The sequence below is a fragment of the Rhinolophus sinicus genome, linkage group LG12 (genome assembly GCF_036562045.2).
Source record: "Rhinolophus sinicus isolate RSC01 linkage group LG12, ASM3656204v1, whole genome shotgun sequence".
NCBI classification, from domain to species: domain Eukaryota; kingdom Metazoa; phylum Chordata; class Mammalia; order Chiroptera; family Rhinolophidae; genus Rhinolophus; species Rhinolophus sinicus.
The window spans coordinates 41,326,426-41,341,642 of record NC_133761.1 but is presented as its reverse complement, the minus strand read 5'-3'; the positions used below and the strand labels follow the sequence as shown (position 1 = coordinate 41,341,642).

Sequence of the window (15,217 nt, the reverse complement as noted above, 5' to 3'; positions counted from 1 at the left end):
TGTCAATGCCAGGCTAATATTGTCTACATAGGTAGAAGCCAGAGGTGACCAGAAAGGAACACCCACGGAGCCAAAGGTAGGGGAGTCATACCACTATAGTTTCACTGGAGGCACTATAGTCTCACTGGAGGCTGGATCCACATGACCTGCAACCTGCTGTCCGCTTCTCTGCCTGCTACCCAACCAACCGACCAACCAACGCAGCCATGGCAGTCATATCGGTGGCTAATTGGTTAACTGGCTACAGCTGATGGTCAATTCGCCTCAGCTATCTAAGTACACAGACCACCTGCTCGCTGGGACTCTGTCCCCACACCCCCCATTAAAATAGTGCATGGTTTTTACCTGAGTTATTCGGAACTATCCAGGTAATCACTCCACATTATTACTTAATGACCTCAGGATATAGTACTTTCGGCTATTGACATGTCTAAGCAACTCTTTCCCAGTTACCTGGTGATTCTGGGAGAAGGAAGACATGGCCTCAGGAGATCCACGTGTGACTTGGGAAGGCATGTGTGGCCCAGCTTCTTGTGCGGCCTGGTGCTTGACTGGACCCCGAAATTCATTTGTCTGCTGTGTGACATCACCAGCACTTCTGCTTTACCCCAGTGTCACCTGTCCATGGTGCTGGAACATAGCTGCTGTAAAAGCAGAAGAATGTTAATGTTATTTACATTTTTTAATTTCTACTTTTATCAAAGCAATGTATACAGTTTTTACATTTAAATGGTATTACAAGTCCTGCAATACAAAACAAGGGGTCTCCTGACACCTTCTCCTCACCACTGAGCCTCAACCCCCAGAGGCAGCTCATTTAGCTTTTCTCCTGGAACTTACCTCTGTATTTTTAAGTGACACACATAGCTTTTCAAATTTTTACAACTTAAAATATCATTTTCTGACTTCCTATTACATGGGGTTGGAATCTAGCTGTCTTCTGCCAATGTCTCCTCCCCCATCGATCCCCTACTCCTCACCCCCAGCCCCCTGTCATTCAGGGTGTCATGAAGGGTCTCCTGTCCCAATCCCCACATAAGAATGCAGAATAGGGTGAGGCCCAAAAGGGACACCCACGGAGCCAAAGGTAGGGGAGTCATACCACTATAGTTTCACTGGAGGCACTATAGTCTCACTGGAGGCTGGATCCACATGACCTGCAACCTGCTGTCCGCTTCTCTGCCTGCTACCCAACCAACCGACCAACCAACGCAGCCATGGCAGTTATATCGGTGGCTAATTGGTTAACTGGTTACAGCTGATGGTCAATTCGCCACAGCTGACGGCCATCTACTACCCGAGTCAGCACCTTTCCATGTGAGGCTGAGAGCCTGGAAACTGCTCGCTGGGACTCTGTCCCCACACCCCCATTAAAATAGTGCATGGTTTTTACCTGAGTTATTCGGAACTATCCAGGTAATCACTCCACATTATTACTTAATGACCTCAGGATATAGTACTTTCGGCTATTGACATGTCTAAGCAACTCTTTCCCAGTTACCTGGTGATTCTGGGAGAAGGAAGACATGGCCTCAGGAGATCCACGTGTGACTTGGGAAGGCATGTGTGGCCCAGCTTCTTGTGCGGCCTGGTGCTTGACTGGACCCCGAAATTCATTTGTCTGCTGTGTGACATCACCAGCACTTCTGCTTTACCCCAGTGTCACCTGTCCATGGTGCTGGAACACAGCTGCTGTAAAAGCAGAAGAATGTTAATGTTATTTACATTTTTTAATTTCTACTTTTATCAAAGCAATGTATACAGTTTTTACATTTAAATGGTATTACAAGTCCTGCAATACAAAACAAGGGGTCTCCTGACACCTTCTCCTCACCACTGAGCCTCAACCCCCAGAGGCAGCTCATTTAGCTTTTCTCCTAGAACTTACCTCTGTATTTTTAAGTGACACACATAGCTTTTCAAATTTTTACAACTTAAAATATCATTTTCTGACTTCCTATTACATGGGGTTGGAATCTAGCTGTCTTCTGCCAATGTCTCCTCCCCCATCGATCCCCTACTCCTCACCCCCAGCCCCCTGTCATTCAGGGTGTCATGAAGGGTCTCCTGTCCCACTCCCCACATAAGAACGCAGGATATGGCTAGGCCAAAAAGGAACACCCACGGAGCCAAAGGTAGGGGAGTCATACCACTATAGTTTCACTGGAGGCACTATAGTCTCACTGGAGGCTGGATCCACATGACCTGCAACCTGCTGTCCGCTTCTCTGCCTGCTACCCAACCAACCGACCAACCAACGCAGCCATGGCAGTTATATCGGTGGCTAATTGGTTAACTGGTTACAGCTGATGGTCAATTCGCCACAGCTGACGGCCATCTACTACCCGAGTCAGCACCTTTCCATGTGAGGCTGAGAGCCTGGAAACTGCTCGCTGGGACTCTGTCCCCACACCCCCCATTAAAATAGTGCATGGTTTTTACCTGAGTTATTCGGAACTATCCAGGTAATCACTCCACATTATTACTTAATGACCTCAGGATATAGTACTTTCGGCTATTGACATGTCTAAGCAACTCTTTCCCAGTTACCTGGTGATTCTGGGAGAAGGAAGACATGGCCTCAGGAGATCCACGTGTGACTTGGGAAGGCATGTGTGGCCCAGCTTCTTGTGCGGCCTGGTGCTTGACTGGACCCCGAAATTCATTTGTCTGCTGTGTGACATCACCAGCACTTCTGCTTTACCCCAGTGTCACCTGTCCATGGTGCTGGAACACAGCTGCTGTAAAAGCAGAAGAATGTTAATGTTATTTACATTTTTTAATTTCTACTTTTATCAAAGCAATGTATACAGTTTTTACATTTAAATGGTATTACAAGTCCTGCAATACAAAACAAGGGGTCTCCTGACACCTTCTCCTCACCACTGAGCCTCAACCCCCAGAGGCAGCTCATTTAGCTTTTCTCCTAGAACTTACCTCTGTATTTTTAAGTGACACACATAGCTTTTCAAATTTTTACAACTTAAAATATCATTTTCTGACTTCCTATTACATGGGGTTGGAATCTAGCTGTCTTCTGCCAATGTCTCCTCCCCCATCGATCCCCTACTCCTCACCCCCAGCCCCCTGTCATTCAGGGTGTCATGAAGGGTCTCCTGTCCCAATCCCCACATAAGAATGCAGAATAGGGTGAGGCCCAAAAGGGACACCCATGGAGCCATAGATAGGGGAGTCATACCACTATATTCTCGCTGGCGGCTGGGTTGGAGACACAGGAAGCAGGAGCCACACTGTCCATAACTGCAATCGGCACTTGCCAGCCACCATCTTCTTGCCAGCCTCCTTTTTCTGCTAGCATAACCACGGCAGTTATATTTGTGGCCAGTGGCTCACTGGTTAAAGCTGACAGCCAACTAGCCACAGCTGATGGCCATCCAATCACAGTTGATGTCCATTTACTACCTGAGCCAGCACCTTTCCATGTGAGGGCGACAGCCTGGAAACTGCACTCCTGGCTGTGTCCCCACACTCCACCCCTACAGGGTGTCGCCTCACAAGTTACACAACAAGCATCTTCTGCGAGGGACTGTGTGTGAAGAGCCTGGAGGTGAATTCAATATCCTGGACACAGCCAGGGTTTCTCAGGGCACCACCAGTCCTTCTGGGCACAGCCAGACTTCGTGGGCCTCTTAGGGTACCAGCAGCCTCCCCGGGCACAGCCAGGGCCTCTCAGGCCACTGCCACTCTCTCTAGGGACAGCCAGACCTCCTGGGCTCAGCTTGGTTCTCAGGGCATTGCTACCCTCTCTGGGCTCTGCCTGACTTCCTAGACACAGCCAGGGCCTCTCAGGGCACCACCACTCTCTCTGGGCACAGCCCGACTTCCTGGACACAGCCAGGGGCCTCTCAGGGCACCGCCACTCTCACTGGGCACAGCCAGACTTCCTGGGCTCAGCCAGGGTTCTCAGGGTACCATCAGTCTTCCTGGGCACAGCCAGTCTTTCTCACATATTCTCCATGGTGGCTGGTCGAGACACAAAAGCAAACATCCACCAGTTCCACTACATGGTGGTATGTTCCCAAGCAAACAGTCAAGCGGTCCATTAAATTAGGGATAGAGCCCATTCCCCACAGTCCACAGTCATTCACCAGGGCTGTGCGTTAGCCTCACAATGTGTGCCCTCTCTGCAGGGCGAGGGCTCCAAGTCCTCCCCAACCTGGGGATGAGGGCTTCAGCAAGCACTTCCCAGCCCACAGGGCCTCAATGAACTTTGCTTTCTCTGGCATAGGCTGGTTGGAGAACCATCCATGTCTTCCCACCCCTCCACAGGGGTCCAGCTCTCTAGCAGCTGCTCCTCCTGATCTTCCTGAGACTGAGTGTTCATACACACAAACTACTCTATTGCCCTTCGGAGAGCTTTGGCCGGCACCGTACCCTGCTCACTGCGCCATGTGTCATGCAGGGTGTCATACGGGGTCTCCTGTCCCGCTCCCCACTTAAGAATGCAGGACATGGTGAGGCCAAAAAGGCACACCCACAGAGCTATAGATAGGGGAGTCATACCTCTATATTCTTGCTGGCGGCTGGGTTGGAGACACAGGAAGCAGGAGCCACACTGTCCGCAACCTGCTGTCCTAACTGCTATCCGCGCTTGCCAGCCACCATCTTCTTGCTAGCCCCCATTTGCTGCTAGCGTAGCCACGGTAGTTATATTAGCAGCCAATGGCTCACTGGTTAGGGGACGGCCAACTAGCCACAGCTGATGGCCATTCAGTCACAGTTGATGGCCATTTATTACCTGAGCCAGCACATTTCCACGTGAGGCCGAGAGCCTGGAAACTGCACTCCTGGTTCTGTCCCCACACCCCCTAAGACAGTCACGTCACAAGTAGGGCCCAATCCACAGTCAATGGTTGTGTTATTCACAACCATGTGAACGTGGCCCAAGGCTGAGCCCAGAATATACTGTGACTACATGTTGTTTCTAGCGCAGCACACTGGTTTTCTGGAAGTAGGAAATATACTCTTTTTGTTTCATAGTTGTCTATCTACCTATCGCTTAATGAAATTCTGCAACCAAAGCTACAAAATTCCTCTCTGTGTAGACAAAAACATCAGGTAATGTATCTGTTTTCTGTTCTTTTTTTGACAATATCCCTCCTGAAGCCTACCTGGATGGGCTGTCCCCAGGCCTGCTCCAACAGTGCCGGGAATTCCCAGGCGGGATCCCATTTCTTGAATCCCAAGTCATTTTTTCTTTGCTTACTTCCTCTTTTGATTTTCTTTAAAAAGGGCCCATGGGCAATACACACTCTGGAGAGCTTGCCTGTCTCTACCACCTGACCACACCCAGTGGACTCTATGCACAATTCAAGGACAGAAATATCTTCCCGCAGAATTTTGAAGACTGGCTTTTTGTTTTCTAGCTTCCAGTGGGACAGATGGAAAATCTAGTGGCATTTTAATTCTCAATTCTCTGTATAAAAACTTTCTTGTCCCTTTTGGACAGTTTTAGGATCTTCTCTTCACCCTCAGCCCTGAAAACATGCCCATTGTGGCTTGGTGAAGGTGTTTTTCATCCACTGTGTGCTGAGTACAGGGCAGACCCTGAGCCTGCCTCTCAGATCTCAGGTCTTTACTTAAATGATGTGTTGACAAGCTCTTCCCTCCCTTTCCTCATTCTCTCATGAATTGCTTTCAGTAGGATGTTGGGCCTGTGGATGGGTCATTTACTTTACTTATCTTTTTCATTTATTTTATTTCTTTGTATTTTTATTCTAGTTCCTGGGAGATTTCTTCAGCTTTATCCTACACTATTTTCTTTGATTTTGTTTCTATATTAAATTTTATTTATTTTTAAATATTTATTTATTTATTTATTTATTTATTTATTTTTAGTGTTTAACTGACAGACTAAGGAGACTGAACTTTATTCTGCAGGCAGTAAAGGACTTGTAAGGTGTGGGGAGTGTGTAACACCATAAATTTGGTAGAAAGTTAATGCTGACAGAGAGGGACTGAAGGGGAGAGTAACAGGAAGCCGCAGAGTTTGATCTGCAGGCCAGGACAATGTATCCTAAGAGACTGCAGACACGCTGAGTAAGGAGGATGCCTTCAGGAGACAACATGGAGACAGTCATCAAACCAAATGGAATCACCTGAGGGAAAGCCATTCCCTTCCACTTCCCTTAATCCTTGGTTAGAAGTCATCGCGGAACAGGCGACTGACGCCGCTCCCCCAGAGCCCACACTCACCCAGCAGGGGCTGGCGCTCACCCACCCGCAGCTGGTGGTGGAACTGCTTGCTGATCATGCGCCGGAGGGCGTCGCTCTCATGAGCGGCCATGAACGGGATCTCCAGGAGCATGGCCGACACCAGGTACATGCACTTGAGCAGCTCCAGGTTGATGTGCAGGTGGAAGGGCACCTGGCGGTGCTGCCCCACCTTCTCTTGCTCCTGGTTGAGCTCCTGGAGGCTGCGCAGCAGCAGACCCTGGCCCAGCAGCTCCTTGGCGCTGCTGCTCAACTGGATGTCCAGTAGGGCGTGTGGGCGTCCTTGGTCAGGCCCTGTCAGAAGGCGCAGATGCCCCAGGCAACCATGGTGTGGTTGTACAGGATCTGTACTGGAGGGTCTGTGTGCTGAATGTTGTCCTGCAGGCGGTTCATGAGCATGAGGTTGCAGGCCCAGTACCAGAGGGACTGCAGGGCATGATGGTAGATGTGGCAGAGGATGGCACAGGTGCGGATGCAGTCCATGCAGTCTTTGGCATAGAAGTACTTGCACAGTCTCTCCATCAGCACAGCTGAGTCCTCCCCTTTGTTCTCTGTCTGAGCTTGGTTAGACTTGGAAGAGCCCACAGGGAGGGTGATCTGCCGCTGATGGGCCTTGTAATCAAACTTGTAGTAGGCGTGGAGGATGTGCCTCAGGTAGACGTGGTGCCCTTGTCCTCCAGGTAGCACTGCACATGATCGATGATGGCACACACCTATGCCTCATCCTTCAGGTGCTCCACCCACTCTTGGGAGTGAGGATCAGTATTTTGCATTATTTTGGTAAATTCTTCATCCATTTGTTCCACCAGGATACAGCCACAGACATGCAGTGGCTGGTCGACGTTACTCAGGTTCTCACTCTCTTCCAGAATGTTCTTTCCAACAAAGATGTTGGGGTTTGCGAACAGGATGTCCATCAACTCATTGATGCAGCCCAGGCACTTCGGCCACATTTCAGGCTTCATGCATGTGGCCAGGTTGGGGTTGTAGTCATAGAGAGAAGTGATGATATTGAACTTGATCTTGACAATGACACTTTCCCCAAGTGTCGTGTGGGAGACCCTGCTCGCTGCGCCATTTGTCGTGCGGGGCGGCCTGCGGGGTCTCTGGTCCCGCTCCCCACATAAGAACACAGGATATGGTGAGGCCAAAAAGGAACACCCACGGAGCCATAGGTAGGGGAGTCATACCACTATGGTCTCACTGGAGGCTGGGCCCACCGGACGTGCGACCTGCCGTCCGCCTTTCCGCCAACTGACCAACCGACTACTCTCTTCCACTCTCCTCCACTCTGTTCCTCTCTCCTCTTCTGCTCTCCTCGGCTCTGCTCGGCTCTGCTCAGCTCCTCGGCAGTCCTCGGCTCTCCTTCGTAGCCGCAGCAGTTATACCAGCGGCCAATCGGCTAACCGGCCACAGCCGACGGCCAATCAGCCACAGCCGATGGCCATCCACCACCCGAGCCAGCACCCTTCCACGTGAGGCCGAGAGCCTGTAAACTACTCTCTGGGGCTCTGTCCCCACACCAAGGTTGTTTTCAGAAGCAATCTGAAACAGCAGTTGTAATAGCTCAATTTGGGCTGCACGATTTGTTCGCTTCTTGCCTTGTGACTGTAGGATCTCATTCAGTTTCTTGATGACAGCATGGGTGATCTCAGTGCCCTTGGCAAACAATTTTGGTTTCTCTTTAATGAGGGGCACTCGACCTTTGACCCTCTCCCTCCCTCATTGTCCTCATCCTCCTTATCCAGGCGCTTGGATTTCCTGTCGCACTCCTTCTTGGCTTTGTCCTCCCATTTCTTCTCAGCGTCCTTCTTGTCCTCCTCTGTGGCAGGGGCCTTTCTAAGGAATCTTGAGGCCAGCATAGTCTGTTTCCCTTCTTTGTCTTCTTCTGAGTCTGAATTAGAAGACGTTGAATTTGTGCCCACTCTTCTGAATCTTCTGAGTCCTCATCTTCATCCTCCATTTTTTTGAGGAACTTGCGACTCTCCCCAGATGGAGCTTCCAATTTCTTCGTCAGGAAAGTTGCAGCACTGACTCTGTTCTCATTCTCATCCTTATCTGAAGAGCCTTCTGAGACCTCCTCATTCTTCTCAGCTCTTCATCTGCAGACTGTTTAGGGTTCTGCTTGTGATTGGTAATGTGGGACTCAAAATCCCTGTAGAATTTTCGGATCTTCTGGTGCAGCATGCTCAAGGCCTTGGAATTGTTCTTACTCATCTTCTTCCATTTCTCGTCTTCCCAGAGCTCATTAAGATAGTCCTCCAGGTCAGCCAGGATGCAAATATAGAACTGGGGGACACCTTCCTTGTCCACCGTTCTCTTAGCCTTCCCATATGCTAAGAGTTTTCCCAGGAGCTGAAACTCTTCCAGGCACTTGGTGACATCCCGAATCTTCATGGCTTTATGGATGGTCCTGATAAGGTTGGTCAGCTCCTCAAACCTCTTGTCCTCGGCACTTTGAACAACTTTCTTGGTATCTTCTTCATCCTCACTCAGCAACAATGGCTGTTTGCCATAGTTGCCCCTGAGTTTGGAGACAGGGACAACTTGGACTCACTGTCCAAACTGGTGGTGAAAAACCACGACATGGCGATGGCCCTGAGGGGCTACAGCAGATGCAGATGGGCCAACTAAGCCTGCGAGTCACACCGCGGAACGACGGAAATGCGGAAAGAAAAACTAAATTTTATTTTAACTGTCCTAATATTTTGAGACCTATTTTTGATCAAGTTGTTTCCAGCTTTAATATTAATTTTAAAATCTAAAAACGTAAAATGCTGCAAATAACTGGTACACAAAACATTATTTTCCTTTTGAAGCTTTTATGATGCATTGTTTTCATTAGTCAATCATTTCCTCTTGAACAAAAATTATTCAAATAGTCCATCAGGACAAACACTGCCAAGTCAGCCTTTGGCTGTGGTAAGACTAGGGGGCACACATGACAAAGAATGTTCTTTTAGCCTCTGAGCTTTCTGGGCAGACATTTTTACCTGGCTGCCCCATCTGCCTTCCTGTTAACTGTCTTGATGACATCCACAGCTACAGACCCTCTCATATCCCGACAGTAGAGCTCTCCCAGGGGGTATAGTCCAGGAAGCCCCCTAGGAACCATGTAATGATGATGTCATTCGCAAAGTTCAAGGCTGTGTGCCTCTCCCGGCTTCTGGCCAGATCATCCTTCCCCTTGCAAATGGCCATGCAGCCCCAGGGTTTGGCCACCTCTGAGTTGGCCTGAATGGCTAGGGGTTCTCACCTGTGCACAGAAGCTGACAGTTTTCATGGAAGCAGAGTTCATTCTTGCTGTGACGAGTGTCTCTGATGGGCAGGTTTTGATGTTGAAGCCACATTATCCTGAGGCTGAACTTCACTAAAAGTAAAACATTTCCACAGATGTCTCCTTGGTTGTGATTTTGACTGGGCGAAGGTGACCCCCACGTCTGCTCTTAGAAAACCAGTCTCCATGTGACCCACGGGGACAGCACCAATTGCCCTGGAGGAACGGACAGAGGCCTTGTGGGTAGGAGGGGGTAAGCAGTCAGCCGATGTGGCCATTCTCACAGTGACATCCCATCTCCATAAGCCCCATCTCCATAAGCACTCGGCTCTGTGTTGTCATCTGAAAGTGACACAAATGCTAGTGTGTCTGGGTTACAGCATTTTCTTTGAAATGTACATCTGACTTCTGCAGTGCCATCCTCACATCCCCTGCTTACTCTTTGAGTCACCAGCCACAAATTCACCCACAGCACGGCGACGATCAGAAGTCAGCCTGAGATATGGCTGTGATCATGCTTCTGGTAAAGTGTTCTAAGGTGTGGCAGGCTAAATAATGGCCCCAATCCCTAGGACCTGGGAATGGGCTACATCACATGGTCCAGAGGAAGTTGATTAAGGTTATGGATCTCAAACTGGGGAGATTATTCTGGGTTATCTGGATGGGACTGCTGATGTCAAAGAGATGAAAAGATGGGACAAGAGGTAGGGGAGATTTGAAGCATGAGAGGGACATTAAGATGGCTATAAGATGGAGGAAGGGGCCTTGAGTTACGAGATGTGGGCAGCTTCTAGATGCTGGGATTGGCACTCAGCTGACAGCCAGCAAGGAAATGGGACCTTGGTGCTACAACCACAAGGAACTGGGTTCTCCCTCCAGCCTCCAGAAAGCAAGCAGCCCTGTCGACACCTTGGCATTAGTCCAGCGAGACCCGTGTGGGGCACACTGAATATAATACGTTTGTGTGGTTTTAAGCCACTAAGTTTGTGCTTATATGTTACAGCAGCCTGAGGAAAGGGGACATTCATACACTAGTTGTCAGTGGAGGTCACATTGTACTTGCTGGTCTCAAACTCTCATAAGAAGACATCGGCAGGGTCCATACTCCTGCTTAGTCTTCATTTCTTTATGCCCCAGTGGTGTTTGAAGAGCCCTTTGCAGATAGCCGTCTTCCCCATAGATATCTTGCTGGTTCCACCACATTTGAAACCCGGCAGCCAGTAGAGGCTGACTTGCTTCCATCTGTGGGTGTGACAGTTTGGATGCCGCCATGAGTCCTTTTCCATTTGGATTTGGGTTTAGTGATGGTCTTCACACTTTTATTCTGGTAACAAGCAAAGACATTCTTCTGAATGCAGTAGCTCTGGCTCCTTGTTTGCCCTGCTCCCCACAGACCTGCGGTTTCTGTTTGCTCTGTCCTGTTGATCAGTTACCCGTCTCTGACCTGCTTTCATCTGCCTGAACTTGACTGATGTCTCTTGTCTTCTGTGCTCAGCACAGCCAATTTCTTTGTCCTACGGGTTCACTCATTCACTTACTGTCACTTCAGTGGGGCTTTAGAATGGAGCAGTGGTTCAATCCTCTACATTTAACAGGAAGCCCTACAGAAATTTAAGAGTCAAAGCTATATAACATTCAAGTGGGAGAGGTCTAGTTCAATCCTTCATGTGATGAAACTGCAAATAAAGAAGAAAAATCTTCCCGGCTTAGCTTGTCCTTGTGTTTCAGAGGCCATTGAGAATCCTCAGTCCTCAGAGCAGACATATCTTGTGACTGGGTGAGTGAAGGATAGTGATCACAGGCCTAAGATTCACTCCTCGTGTAGAGCAGAAGGAGGGTCACCCCCGCGGACCATCAGAAGAGACACTCATTGGCAGGTAGTGACCAGAGATGCAATGGCCTTCTCCCAAAAAGGAAAACATTCCCCACATGGCCCCAGAGTGCCAATAAGCTCCTGGAAGTGGCCTGTCCTTTCAGATATTCTCCCTCACATACTTGTGAACACCTTCAGCTGTGACAACTTCCACATCCAGGGTCAGAGACAAGGGCCATATACACTTGCTGAGCAGGATAACAATAGGTCCAGTTGGCTTTGAAACTGCCTATTTCATGTCTCAGTTTGCTTATCAATCAAAGCACAGGATGGTGCATGCCTTTTGCTTCTTTTCCCTACATCACATCAGTGTCAAGAGGGCTTCCTGCCTTCCTCCAGTTCTTCCAATTTTGCTGGCACATCCCAACTGATAAGGCCACCGGTCCAGAGGAGAGAATGCACTGGACCTGCCTCAGAAGATGGATGGGCAGGCACTTTGCAGCTCAGAAGCAAGAGCAGCACCTGTGGGGTGGGTGCCTAACACCCCACATGCCTCCTTCATGGGTGGTGGTCAGGAAATTATGTGAAATAATTTAAGTGAATAAATATGTTCTCTCTCTCTCTCTCTCTCTCTCTCTCTCGGTAGGAGTTTATTTCCTTTTTTAAACTTTTTGAAGTGCAACCTATTTTAAAAAACATATTGGGGGCGGGTGGATGGCTCAGTTGGTTAGAGCGCGAGCTCTTAACACCAAGGTCGCTGGTTGGATTCCCACATCGGCCAGTGAACTGCGCCCTCCACAACTTTTGAAAACAATGACTTGACTTGGAGCTGAGCTGCGCCCCCCACAACTAGATTGAAAAACCAACAATTTGACATCCTGGAAAAACACACTGTCCCCCAGTATTCCCCAATTTAAAAAAACAAAACAAAACCGTGCAAGACTTGCCAAGACCTAATTCAAAGCAAATCGGTTCGTGTGATCACCACCCAGGATCAGAAACAGAGCATGTCACCAGTACCCCAGATGCCCAACCTTGTGACATCTGCCCATCAGGACCCCTGGTGATAACCATGCTCTGGTCCTCTAACACCACACATTAGCTTTGCCTATTTTTTCTATAAATAAATAAATCATGTAACATACTGTTGTGTAGAGCTGTCATTCTGAATGTTTTTAAACTGTAAAGCAATAGATAAAATTAGGCTATCGCTGTGCAACTCAAATGCCATTTAGAACAATCATTTCTTCTGCTTGTCTTAAAAGCTACCAAGGAGCAAAGAATTATTTGTATCTAAAACATATTCGTATAATGGATCTAAAATTCTTTCTTTTATGAAAAAGAAATGCCAAGGGAACCATGACTTATGTACTTCTTCAGAGCCTGTCAAATTCTCCAGGTGCCTAATGGCTTTTGTCTGCATGTCCTCTTGCCTGTTCCATTGCCACAAGTCTCAGGGGTGGGGTGTTTCTGGAGGAAGATGCTCCACCACAAAAAAGCACCCTGTGATTACCCTGACAGCAGAGAGGAGAACGATGACAGTGTCCAATCTTAGATGCCGTTTTTCATCCATATTTATGTAGTTATATAAATCAGCGGGTCCATACTGTCCATCTCCAGGGGAAATGTAAAAGATTAAACTGAACAAGGACAGTGTGACTATCTGCTCACACCAGAGTCTATCATCCGGAATAATTATGAGATCGCTAAAGTTAATGAAACTTATTTAGCTAATGAAATAGCCTGTGGCCAGATCAAATACCAAAAAATTCATTAACTTCTAATGGAGGAAAGAGGAAAGCCAAACTGAATTGTATGTGCTAATGTCTTCTGAAACAAAGCAACATCAAGCCAAGGCAACAGAAAGAAACAAGAGATGTTTGGAAACTGACAGCAAACTGCTGATACTGCCTTTCTTTACACCTTGCTTTGGGCACTGTGCCTGACCCTTGTCCACAAGCCTATTCTTCACTGGCAAAGACCCCACAGATGCTACAAAAACCTCTGTAAAGGACCAAAGTGCCCAGAACACTGATATGGTTGTTACCTAAACAGCCATCCTGCTAAGAAAATGGCAGACAGTGTTTCAGCAGAGAGGAGGCAGGTGGCCGAGTGCAAGCCCCAAACACCGTGTCCACACACCTGGGAGGAAGACACCGGTCACCTCCCACTCCTCCCTAAGCACTGGCCCCTTTCTTGCCCAGTTCCTACTCTCCTTTTACCAGATTTTCTGCACAAGTCCGTGCATCCTTATGGCAAAGAAACCAACTCAATAAATTCCTCTCATGAAACAGAAATCCCAATCAGTGGCAGCATTTGAAGAAATGAGAACATAGTGATACTGATTAGAGAACTGCCATGAAAAACACGACACTCAGTCCCAGGGGCACAGAATGAACACGCCTGGCTGGCCAGTCCCACAAGCTGGGATTTAGCTCAGCAGAGGCAACAAGGCAATTTGCAAACACGAAATTGGCTCCTAGCCCAGCCACTAATTCATCGAAGGCACAAGTGACCCTGTGAGCCACTCAAAGGGACAGGTTGCTGTGAGAAGAGTAGAAGTGCAAATCAGGACTATAAAGTGCTTCAGAAAACATCAGATGAGAAAAAACAAAAATCGCTCCTGGAGCACTTCATTATAAACCAAACACCCACACGGATGCCCCAGGGCTTCTCGCGCGTCTCAAGGACAGACTGTGTCAGTGTATAGAAGCGTGTTGGAGCTGATCCATCTCACTCTTACGGGTCTTCTTTTGTTTTCTATTCCAGAAGGCTGGTGTTGACTTGAACGACCTGGGTAATAGCTCTGTGTCGCTGCTTCTCAGCAGCTGGTCTCCACACTCCTTGCTGCCACCACCATCACACCACGTCCTAGAACATGGCCACCTCCACCTGGCACCATGCCAGTCATTGTCCACTCAGCCAAGTGCCTGTTCCTCTGCTGAGCACACAGGACCCCAATGTCCAGCACCACCTCTCCCTCTACCTTACCCCACTTTCCAGCATGGTCTTCCAGTCCAGCCTGCTGGGTCCCCCATGGTGTCCCCACAGAGTAGGATTGGTCCTGTTTATCAGTTCTGCCCTTCTCCCCACCTCTGATGACCCAGACATTGTTATCTCTGTCTAGTGGGCTCCTGAGGCCAGACAGACTCGGCAGGAGTACACGAGAAGGGACTTTGTGTTCTAGGGACCAGCCTGGACCAAGGGAGATGTCCAGTGTGTGCAGACAAAAAATCCAAGTCCTAGTCCAGGGGGAAGCTGAGATCATTGAACATGAGAAGTGTCACTAAGCTTAGATCCAAAGAAGGTAAGTACCCTGGACACACAGTGGGACGACAACCCCCTTCCCTCCCATCGTGGGTGAGATGTGGCTATGAGACTGGCACCAGTAAGCACAGTGAGAGTGGCTGACAATTCTGAACACTATTATTTCTCTGCTATTTGTCTTTGTTTTATAGACATTAACTCAATTTCCTTCCTCCCTTTAATCGCAGTTGATACATTTATTTGGTATTGGTCACTCCTGGCCCCCGGTATTTACAAGTGAAATGTAGACTTCATTTCTTTTAGTAATCCCCTAATGACTGAGTGACTGTATCTAAGAGAGAGACACCAGTGTGAGCAAGTGGTTCTGCGTTCTTGGGTCAGTTTTGTGATCAGAAATGACACATACTTCATTTTAATTTGAATAAACTTTTTCCTTTAGAATATAATTTGACGTACAGAAAAGTGTAGTACGCCCTCCGCATTGCCCTCCCCCAGTTCCTTCTCTTGTTAACATCCTATATCAATGTGCCATGTTTGTCATAGCTGAGCCAATCTCGGTGCATCACTGGTGACTAACTCCCACATGTTATTTGGATTTCACTAGTTTTCCCCTCATGTCCTTTTTC

At 48.4% G+C, this 15,217-nt stretch overlaps 1 long non-coding RNA gene and 1 pseudogene across 2 annotated transcripts in view; both read right to left on the bottom strand.

The window, feature by feature from the left end:
• Positions 1 to 642, bottom strand: part of LOC109459874 (uncharacterized) — a 79,901-nt gene extending 79,259 nt beyond the window's left edge. For both annotated transcript variants that reach the window (XR_012490738.1, XR_012490737.1), the window contains exon 1: positions 454 to 642. This is a non-coding gene — a long non-coding RNA (uncharacterized LOC109459874). The remainder of the gene's footprint in view (positions 1 to 453) is intronic.
• Positions 643 to 6,160: 5,518 nt separating this feature from the next.
• Positions 6,161 to 8,822, bottom strand: LOC141567808 (eukaryotic translation initiation factor 3 subunit C pseudogene; annotated as a pseudogene).
• Positions 8,823 to 15,217: the final 6,395 nt, after the last annotated feature.